Raw genomic sequence first — 11,378 nt, forward strand, 5'->3', positions numbered from 1 at the left:
TTCCCTTTAGTATCGAGTAATGAAGTCTCTCAAATGCGCCTATAGCATGAGCCATACTTCTGGGGTACTAAAAGTGCTTTGTTTAGGGTAATATGTATATGTCCTGCCAGCAGATTTTAGGTTATTTTTGCTGTACTCTTATGATAGTCAAGAGTGTTTTTACTTTATGTTCAGTGTGTTGATTCTTCAGTGGTTGTTGATATTATTTAAAGCTTACATAACAATGGAGTCTATTCACTTTATTTAAATGCTCTTCAATTTACTTTTTCAAATTTTCATTGCTTGCCAACAGTAGGATGAAATTGAGAGATTGTGGCTCAAAACCATTGAGTAATTCCAATGAGAATCATTTAACTTGCCCTTACTCACTCAGAGCTTCCTATTATCCTTGTCCTATGTTAGTGTGGATCGTGAACACTCACTCTTTAGAGTAACCCCAATAAAGAAATTAAGTTGCCATTCTGTAAATGCTCGTCAGTGGTTTCCCCAGAGCCACCTACTGTTTAATCAAATGCAGTTTCTGGTTAAGTTTTCAGTAATAGGTATAAACTTCATGTTTTACCCCAGGCAAACAAGAAAACTCAGTCAAGTTATAAATGATTTACAGGCTGATTTTCAGTCTAAAATGTTCCTATGTTGTTTAATCTATGTTTGTACTTGTACTGGGAGATTAATTGTTTTGTGTATTCCCGTAACATGATTCCTCTCACAAAGATAGTGTAGGTGTTTTTGTGAAATAATATAGATAGGTTCTTGTTAGAAGATTTCACCACGTCTTCGTGCAACTTACCATGATAGACAATATTTTAATGTCTGTCATTTCATGTATAGGTTGTTCAGTGATGCCTAACATTACTGAAAGTGTCATGGTCACAGAAGTGATTCCCTTCCTCTCAAATTGATTCATTCTACTCTTAAATTTTCATTACTTGTACCTGCGTTTTGAAAATTACAAAGTTGGTGAAATCCATTGGCTGACACCTCCTGAGAATTACTTATCTTGTATTTTACCCACTCGGAATGGTTGTTCATTCATGCAGTTGTGCAATGGGATGCGAACATAAATAAAATTGATGCCACATGTCTTGATGACATTAAGTGGCCAGGCTTACCATGACAGTTACTGGTTTACAAGGTTTTTTTCCTGTGTTTGTGGCTAAGCAGACCATTGTAGGAATGTTCTAGCCAATGATATAGTCTATGAACAAAGCCCTCACTAATCACACAGGCTTGAAGATGGTGGCGGCTGCAGTCTTGCAATGAAGACTATTGGTTAACTGCGTAATTTGCCGTGAGTTTACTCCACTAAGGGTAGTTTAGAGTCATTGTCTAACATGTGCAATAGAATATGAACAGAGAACCAAGTGGATGTCCTTTTGATGAGGATAATATAAAGCAATTTGTAGAATACAGTGGATTGGTTTTCCACAAAATCATTTATTTTGTTAACCACCTTCAGTGTCTGGGGGACTTTGTACCACACCATTTGAAAATACAATTGTTTTCTGGGAGTGTGTAATTGAACCACAGAAAGTAAACAGTAGAGTATAAAAGAATCACAATTAGTGTAACTACGCACTTGTCTATTGACTGTAGCATTAAAGATAGAAACTCATTTTAGCAGTTATTTAGCATTTTATATAAATGAGCCAAAGATGATCTTTGTATATGGGCCCTTAGGTTTTCTACTATTTGACAGCAGGCTGAGACCCATTAGCTCAAAAGCCCACCAGCACTGAACTGAAAATTTTGTACATTCAGTTGTTTTAAACATAGCCCAAATAAGCGGATTGTTAGCCAGTTATAGCTTGTCTGCTTTGCATACCCTGTGAAACTATGTCCAACATCTACTGGCCATAGCTAAGATAAACTCCAGGGCTGTAAAGAGTATGATACTGCCTCTTGAAGATCTGTCACCCAGAGACTCTCTGTCTTGTGACTGAATGACATGTAAGGCCCCCTTTTGACTCTCCTCTCCCCAGCAAGTTTTCTTACCAATCTTCTGGAGGACATCCCCTGCGCTGTAGCCTCTGGACAGTCTCATGCTGTGAGGGACTTCCCCCACATGCAAACCTGTCAAAGCGTCGTCCAGATAAAGCTTGTGTGTGCCACCTTATTGTGGTTTTATTTTCCTTGATCAGCCCCGAAATCCCTAGAACCACCTACTTACAGCTAAGAAGAAAGGAAGGTATAGCAGCAATGGGCTCTCTGATTTATAAGACTCTTTTTAGAACATATTGTCACATATCATATATGCCAAGGAGTAATGGGCTTAGGATGAGGATATTTTGGCAAAGTAGTACTATTGTACAACAGTAATTATTTTGGCAGAAGCCATATTGAGACCTATTAGACTCAGCATATAGACAGACAATAGAATGTCTATCAGTGTTTTCCTTGCACCTTATACTACTCTTGGCACATAGTAGATTCTCAGACTTATTGGTTGGTTAGTTGGTTGAACAAATTAATGTTTGAGGAATTTGAATAACTGTCTAAAAAGTATAATTTTTCATTTAATTGGAATGTATTTAAAATACCCAAATCTGAACACGCATTTACTTGCAATCCTTGTAATGCCCAGGGCTCATGATTTTAATTGTGATGTTCAGTGGATAGTATGTATGTATGTTTATATACACAATAAAGGAGGTTGGTTTGGGGAGGTATTTTTTTCCCAATCATATATCCTAGAAAGCTTTTGTTTGATTGTGTTAAATCTATTTTATTGCCTTGTTCCTCAGTTTGATATATTGGAATGAATAAAAATTAGCCTGCAGAACATGTAAAAAGGAATAAGATGCTGTTTATTATCTAAAAATTTTATGAGTTCCTTGGTTTCTAAATAAAGGAGAGTTTATTCAACTAATGAAAACTGTCAACAACTTTTCCATCACAGTAGTAGAGGCAAGAAATAAATGATCTTTTGTTTTCCATATGCATATATAAATAGAAGAGAGTTTCAAGGAGGATTTCTTTGTCCAGAAAAGAATATATGGCACTCCCTCCCCCCATGAGTTGTTTTAGTATACCTGATTTATAAAGCTGGCATTTCTTCTCAGAACTTACATCTCAGCAAACCAAACACTATTTTATCTTTAGTGTCTGGTCTTATATAGCCAAATGGATTCTTTTCTCTATTCTTTGAGGAAAAAAATATTTTACATACTGATTTTTACCCAGGCAATGTACTAAATATTTTTAAATATTCTGTTTGGTAATTTAGTAGAATCATTTAGCATTACATTATAACACTGGATAGGAATTTGCTGAAATTAAGTCAGTAGCAGATTTAGGGTTAAAATATAAATCAATTCTTCATGAAGTTATGTAAGTAGTACCTTTTAAAGATTTAGAAAGTTAGTGTCATTTGAATTCATAAATTAACGTTCAGCAAGAGTTTTAGCATGGGTGACTTTGTTTTAGAGATCTTATCCTTTACGTAAACTGTTTCTTCATTTTGGTAATAATTTTATTTGTATTAATTTTTTCATTTTATAAAACATAGTTTTCATAATTTTCTGAAAAATGGGATTTGCAGTTATATCCTACACTGAAAGCATGTTATTTATCATATATCAGTTGTGTGAATTTGTCTTGTTGAGTAGTATTCCAAATAGGCAAAGTTCAAATAGCATGAACTAAAAATGTTATATCCTATTATTCCTCAAAAATATCTTTGAAGCCAGTTTAATATGATAGAGAATAAAATTTGAAAATACAAAATACAATAACTCTAAACCCAAAATCAAGTAGTGTTTGAAATAGTATTATACAAATAATGTAGTAAACACTACTCCCTTGAATAAAAGCTGGTATAAATAATTACTCTGTCGGAGTGTGGTGGAAGAGGGCTTGTAAAACTAGATTGACTTTTTCAGATAAGTAGGAAAAAAGGTTGTTTTAAGGAATGTAAGCTTCATGTGAAATAGCATTTTGTAAATTATTTTGAAAATTTTCATCTCAAATGTAGTCATGTAAAAACTCTTATCATGACTCAGAAAAGTTTCTGAAGATAACACAGTAACCCTATTTCCTTTTTCCTATTGTTCCAATTCAACAAATATAACCTTAACTCTGGTATATTATAATTATTAATTAAATTTATGTATTTGAATTGGGCAATAGACAATATATGATACTGGAAAGTAAATGTAATTAGCTATTGGTGTTTAATGACAGTATAGTCCCTTAAACTAGATTATTTGCAATGATAATGTGTTTTATTTCATTAGAAAAATTTCTGATCATTTATACATATGACTAAGACATTTGCGTTTGACTAGTACAGTGAGATGTAAGTCTGGGTTTACATTAGCTTTTTAAAGAACAATCAGTCATCTTTTTTCTCAAGTGTCTTTGCCTGGAAAGAAAAAATAGTGGAAAGGATTTTGGGGAAAAACTCTTTATATATAGACAACTGATAATAGATGCTGAAACTTCTATTTTCTTAAAATTGAGAGAGACATAGAAATAATGGTTATGCCAATGTTTTCTAGGTCACCAGTGAATCCTTCAGCAGAAATTGTGTCTAACTACCTCACCTTCAGTTGAAGGTAGCAGTAGTTGTGCAATTCTTGTTTTCAGTCCAATCTGCTTTTCTTTCTGAGAATTTTGTGAATTTTAATGTTAGAGAAACCTAATGTAAAGGAAAGGAAAAGAGAAGTGTGTATGTTTGACAGTGTTAGGTAAAGCAGTGATCAAAAGGAATTTTCTAAGAAACACAGTTCATCTGTAATAAAAGCATTTTAACTGTAAAATAAATCCAAACCTACTGATTTATTTGTTGATAAACCTCCATTGCCATTGTCCTATATTTGACGGGCTTCCCAGAGAGAGTGATTTTTGGAACCAAACCATCACTTTATTTAAGTATAGAAAAGTTTCTGAAATGGTTTGTAATGAAAATATGTTTTGTGAGAAATAATTTGGTGTGAAAGAATTGATACGTTATTACTTCACTATTGTCATATCTATGTAGCATCACTGAAAGATAGAGATTATTAGGACACAATGTTAACTTCTTTTCATTTTCCCAGATACTTTACTATCTCATCAAAATGAATTTTTTTTTTTTTGTAGTCTTACCACATTGCACTTCATAGTTTAGAGTGTATAATTAAGTCATAGAGATGTAAAACTGAATGAAGAGTTCCCTTTTACTGATTGAGAGGAGTCCCAGGTCTTTTTTCCCCCAGTTTTATTGAGATATGACTCATAACAGTGTTCAAATTTAAGGTGTACAATGTGCTAAGTCTTACTAAAAAGAGGACCGCTTTTCATTTCTCAACATCTTGAGACCAATGTCAGGGGGAGAATGACGATGCTGTATAATGACAGAGTAGATGAAAAGGTCACTGCTACCACCTCCACTTCCCTTCCTAACAAGACCCTTGGAAAGTGTGGTATAGATTGAGAATAGAGGTCCTCACTGCCTTGAGATCAGTATAACTATAGATTCTAAGCTCCATGTGATTAGCCAATATATTTGTCTTACTAAATGATATATTTCCATCACTGACCCCATAGCCAGGCACACAACAGTCTATCAGTCAGCCAGTTGGGTATGTTCATAGCAATTGCTCTGAAACTTGAAATAAACTACGTAGCAGTGATGGTAATGAATTGCTTTAAGACCATACCTAAAAGAGCATAGTGGAGTACCTGATACACAAAATCACTCAACTGAAATAAAAGGAATATAATAATTAACTATATTAAAATGCAAATACACAATGAACATATATTTACAGTTTCTTAACTTAGATTGTAATTTTAGATTCATAGCAATGACCTGATTACTTTATTAGACTCATTGTTTGAAGGCCTGTTACCATATGATTTAATTTACTGTCAATCAAATATGTTTTCATTTTCATACTACTGAAGATAGAAATTTGATTTTTTTAAATGCCAGCAGGATGTAGAGAAAGAAAACAACATTTACTGAAAGTTTTTAAATGCTCTACAAAACTGGAGTTTATTTTTTTTTTTGGAGTTTTTAAAAAACTCATTTTAATTAAAATATAATTTGTTCATTTTAACTTTTTTAATAGTTCAACTACTTGCCGAGTAACATAGGTAAAAAAGAAAAAAATTATGCTAATACAGTATACATGTAGGCAATTATGCTTTTGATATTTCTGACATTGCTTTAGAGTCCTTAAATCTGGTTCCTGTGCAGCACTTAGTGGTTTTAACACATTCCAGAAGCTCTTTTACCTCTAAATCAAACCCTCTTGCAGCCCATAGATGTAATAATTGGACTGTACATCATCATTTTAGCTTTCATTATTGCGTTTTTTATTAATATGTTTCATCTTTGTTGTATTTGTATTTAATTTTGAGGTGTTTTACAAGCACCATTTATAAATATAATACAATATGATGTCTGTGTGTGTTTCCTCTTAAATATGTACAAATAAGCCTTGTTACATTAAGTGCTAGCTGTGCCCACAGTGAGGGACTAGTTTACGGAAGGAATACTGGAAGATGTATGAGTGATTTCACTGTTACTGTCAATCTTCTTTCACGCTTGTATCCCCCTCACAGAGTGCTTCCATGAAACTAAGGGAGACAAGGGAAACTGGACCAAGAATATCCCTCCTATGCTTACTGTGCATATGTTCTAGATAAGAAATGAAAGGATGATATTTGTAGGATCATTAGCTTACAGTCTATTGACTAGGACCCATACTCAAATATGTGAATTTAGATCAGAGGTTGACAGATTTTTTTTCTTTGAAAGGCTAAATAATTAATATTTTATACTTTTGAAGACCATCTGGTCTCTGTCTCCACTACTCACTCTGCTGTAGTAGAATGAAAGCAACCATAGATCATACAGAAGTGAATGAGTGTGACTCTATTCAAAAAAACTCACCTCTTTTATTTACAAGATCAGGCAATGGGCCAGATTTGGTTTGAGAGCTTGTCAACCTACTGGTTTAGAGGGTAGGTTCTCATGCCCATATTCCCCAAGGCAAAGTTCCACTGACATAAAATCAGAACAAAAAAAATTTAAGTAATTATTGTCAAGCTATTCAGTGATACATGAAAAGTGCATGTTTATAACTAAAAATTGATACTCAGAAACTAGGTTACTTGTGTATTAAGTGATAAATTAATTGAACAGAGGAGGACATAATGCACTAAAGAATAGTGGAGGTACAAGTGGAAAAATCTTATATATACTTTGTGAAAATACAGATAATTTGAATGTTACAGATAATTTTCTATGATTGTATATTCTTTTATGCTGAATTCATTTATGTGTATCCTGATACATTGATAAACATCAACTAGAATGCACATCTGAATTCTCTTGGGAATTTTAAGAATCACAGATAAAGCATTTCCATTTATGGTCATGGCAGAATAACTGATAATAAAATTGCTCCCCACCTTCCACCATGAATAACTAGAAAAATGGACAAAATATGTGAAACAACTCTTTTCAAACTTGAAGACCTACTGGTGCTGGATCCCTGAGAGAAGGAAAAGAACAAGGTGAGCCCGGCAATAAGTAGCCCCAGAGTTCAGTCCCAGGCATTCACTAGACTTCACTGAGCACAGTGGACTTTCCAGGCATAAGAGACAGAAAGGGGGAGGGTGTAGCTCAGTGGTAGAATGCACGTCTAGCATGCAAGAGGGCCTATGTTCAATCCCTAGTACCTCCATTAAAAGCAAACAAACAAACAAACCTATTTACCTCCCCTCACCTAAAATAAATAAATAAATAAAATGGACAAAGAAATTTAAAAAAGAGAGAGAGAGAGACAAAAGTTTGGAGAGCTGAGGTGGCTGCAGTTTGTCAGGCAGTGTACCAGAGCAGAGAGATTTCTATACTGAATGAATCCCATATATCTGAATTGGGGTCATCTGGAACATGTGGCTGAAAAAGTGTCACACGCATTAGGTGAGACTTCTCAGGGTTGGACAAAAGACAGCTATCAGAGAGCTAGAAACTGAACAGTCCTCAAAGTTCACATGGGGCTGGAACATAACCAGAGTAGAGTAGCCTTATTGATTACCCTGAGAATTCAGTAGAGATTCTAGAAAGGCCACATTATAGGAGCAAGATTATACTATGCCTAGAATAAAAGCTAACCTAGCTTAGCTATCAATAAACTATCTTAACAAAGCTTAGAAAAAACTCTCAACAACAAAAAATGCTGATATGCAAGTACATAATTGTCAAAAATGAAAGTCATTACTCTTTCAAGGAAAACAACAAAATATGGACAACATTAACATTCATAATATGTACCGTCCAATGAATAATTACTAAACATACATATAACAGGAAATATGACTTATAACCAGAAAAAAAATCAATGAAAATGATCCAGAATTCACAGATATGATAATATTAACAAATAATTTAAACAGTTATTATAAACATGATTAAGAAAACAAAGGAAACATGAATATAATCAAGAGAGAAATATAAAGTTTAAAAAAAAGCAGGAAAATCAAAAGGAACTTGTAGACCTGGAAATTATGCTGTGGCTGCATTCCTTCTCTCTCTCTGCTTGTCCTTGACCTGCCAGGAATCAGGAAATAGTTATAGCTAATGCTCTGTTGCTAATTTTGCCTCGCTTGGCATATTTAAATGAAATATTCTTAATACTGTATATTTCTGTTCACTTTTACTGGAGATTGTTCCACTCTAAAAAACTCATATCTAGTATACTTAACGACTGAAATTATTTAAAAGAACTGAACTAATTTTGACTATTAAACCTATTTCTTAAATCAAATGTGACATGTATGTTTAAGTTCCAGTGAAACAAAATCATCAAACGTCATTCAAAGCTAATTTTTTAAAGTATGTAGCTGTGCTACATACTTGAAAGTTAAATCTGAGTCTGATTAGAGGATGTTTCTCCTTAATTCACTTTCATTTTCCCTTTCGGAAAGATTTGAGTACCTGTTCTATATTTGACAAGGATAATTTACTATATTTTCTCAAGCAATTTCTGGATGTTCCAAAGATATATCAGTAACCATCATATGCACCCATAATTAATGCTGGAGTTGAGTCAGCATTCAAAAAGTATGGCCTTTGGATGGCAACTCTTGGCTGAATTCCTAATGTTCTGTTTCAATTTCTGATGAGGTGATGAAGTGGAAAGCTTGTACGATGTAATTTTGCCATATGTTTCTTTTGGGATTTTTGAAAGAGGATCAACGGCTTAAAATCTCCAGATGAAAGAAACATTTCAGCTTTTCAGAAACTAGAACGAGGAAGGTCAAAGCTAATTTTTTTAAAAAAAAATTTTACCTGACATATCTGAATCCATTACAAATAAATCTAAGTAGACTGGTGGTAATACTTATTAGGACTACAACTACATGATACAAAAGATGTGAAATATAGTATAAGTCATACACATTCTACATTTTCAGTATTAGGAACAGATTCACTCAAATTTGTTTTCCAAAGATCAGCATAATGCCAGTACTTTAAAATGTAAATATCACAATCTAAACAAGCCAAAAATGGCTCCTTTTTCTGCCACCATCATGGGTCATACGCACGCTCCCAGGAAGGGCCTGTCCCAGTGCAGTCTGCCCTACTGCTGCAGCCCCCTACCCCACCCCCGCTGAAGTTGATGTGTGACAACGTGAAAGAGCGGATCTACACACTGGCCAAGAAGGGGGCTGACTCCATCACAAATTGGTGTGGTCCTGAGAGATTGACAAGGCATTAACACAAGTATGTTTTGTGACAGGCAGTAGAATCTTGAGGATTCTTAAGTCCAAAGGACTTGCTCCTGATTTTCCTGAGGCTCTCTATTACTAATTAAGATTTCTGTTGCTGTTTGAAAGCATCTTGAGAGGAACAGAAAGAATAAAGATGCTAAATTCCATCTGATTCTGATTGAGAGCCGTATTCACTCGTTGGCTCAATATTGTAAGACCAAACGAGTCTTCCCCCACAATTGGAAATATGGGTCATCCACAGCCTCTGCCCTGGTTGCATAAATTTGTCTGTGTACTCAAGCAATAAAATCATTGTGTAACTAGAAAAAAAATAAGCCAAAACCATGGTGAGACTCAATTTATAAATGTAATATTTTTCAATAATTACCTTTTAATAATCCCTGCAGTAATCCTAATACTTAACTAATAAATTCATTTTGGATGATCGTCAATGGTTAGGATTTGCTTAATAGTTAATCTTTATAATATTTGCAGAAAATGAGCATTAACCCTAAAGAACATCAGTTTCTAAATGTTTGAAATGCTTTAAGCAGCATTCTTTTAATAAATGCAATAACATATATACACATTTTTAGAAAAAAAAATTAAAGAACATTCTGATGAACCAGCCAAATGATCAAACATTATGTTTTCTAAGGCATGAGGACATTTTTAAAGGCCTTCTACCTACCCAGCCAGGATAAAGAAAATGTTAGAGTATTCCAAAGGAATTACTTAAAACAAAAACACTAGGATCATATTGAAGTCCCCTGAATCTTCCTTTAGTTTTATATTTCTGGTGGTAGTGATCTTATTTCACCTGTAAGTTACCTGTCTGTACCTTTCGATTTTCCCATTGGGATCATTTTGTTTTTCTAGAATAATCAGAAGCCACTATGTTCTATCCCCCACCCGTACCCTATTAAGAATGTAAATAATACTTAGTCCAGCTCAACTAGAAAGTTGTTCTACTTTTGTATAAAGTACATATCTTGTACAGAAAAAGTATACATTATTCATTGTGTCATGTTAGCTATGTCTTTTTCAGAAAATATATATTTACTATCACAGAAATTTCCAAGATTGTAATGGAGCCTGTTTATTATTACAATAGTATGACCTTTTTCAAACTTGTGTCTCCATTAACTATTTTTTTCATTGATTTTCAGGGCAGAGTGTGGTTCTTGTTACCACTTGCAAAGTATTTTGCACAATTTGATCTAGTTTATTTTCGCTCAACATTTGAGTGTGAAAATTTCCAAATAGAAAATTTGAAACACTTGAATCAGGAATATCCAGATGACTACCATTTAAATTCTACAGTTCCTGACATCTTATATTTGCTTTCTCTCTTATCGTATGTCTAGCCATTCCTGTTTCCATACATCAATCTGTCTTGTTCTTTGTTGCATTTTACCCCTAAACACATCAGCATGCATATCTTTATCTAGAGTCAGTGTTTGTTTTCAGACCTGTTATTCTTCGAGGCAAACGTCACACACAGTGAAGTGAACAAATCTTAAGTGTACTGCACCTTGAGTTTTGACAATAGCCTACACTGTGTAACCAACCCCTCAAGATATGAAACAGATGCAAATTCCCATCAAGATATGAAACATTTCCATCATCCCAGAGACTTTCTACATGCTCTTCCCAAGTCAGTTCCTTAG

At 34.0% G+C, this 11,378-nt stretch overlaps 1 pseudogene; it reads left to right on the plus strand.

Moving 5' to 3' along the window:
• The first annotated feature begins 9,528 nt into the window (after positions 1 to 9,528).
• Positions 9,529 to 9,990, plus strand: LOC105099151 (small ribosomal subunit protein uS15-like; annotated as a pseudogene).
• Positions 9,991 to 11,378: the final 1,388 nt, after the last annotated feature.

Source organism: Camelus dromedarius, chromosome X (assembly GCF_036321535.1).
Source record: "Camelus dromedarius isolate mCamDro1 chromosome X, mCamDro1.pat, whole genome shotgun sequence".
Taxonomy (NCBI): domain Eukaryota; kingdom Metazoa; phylum Chordata; class Mammalia; order Artiodactyla; family Camelidae; genus Camelus; species Camelus dromedarius.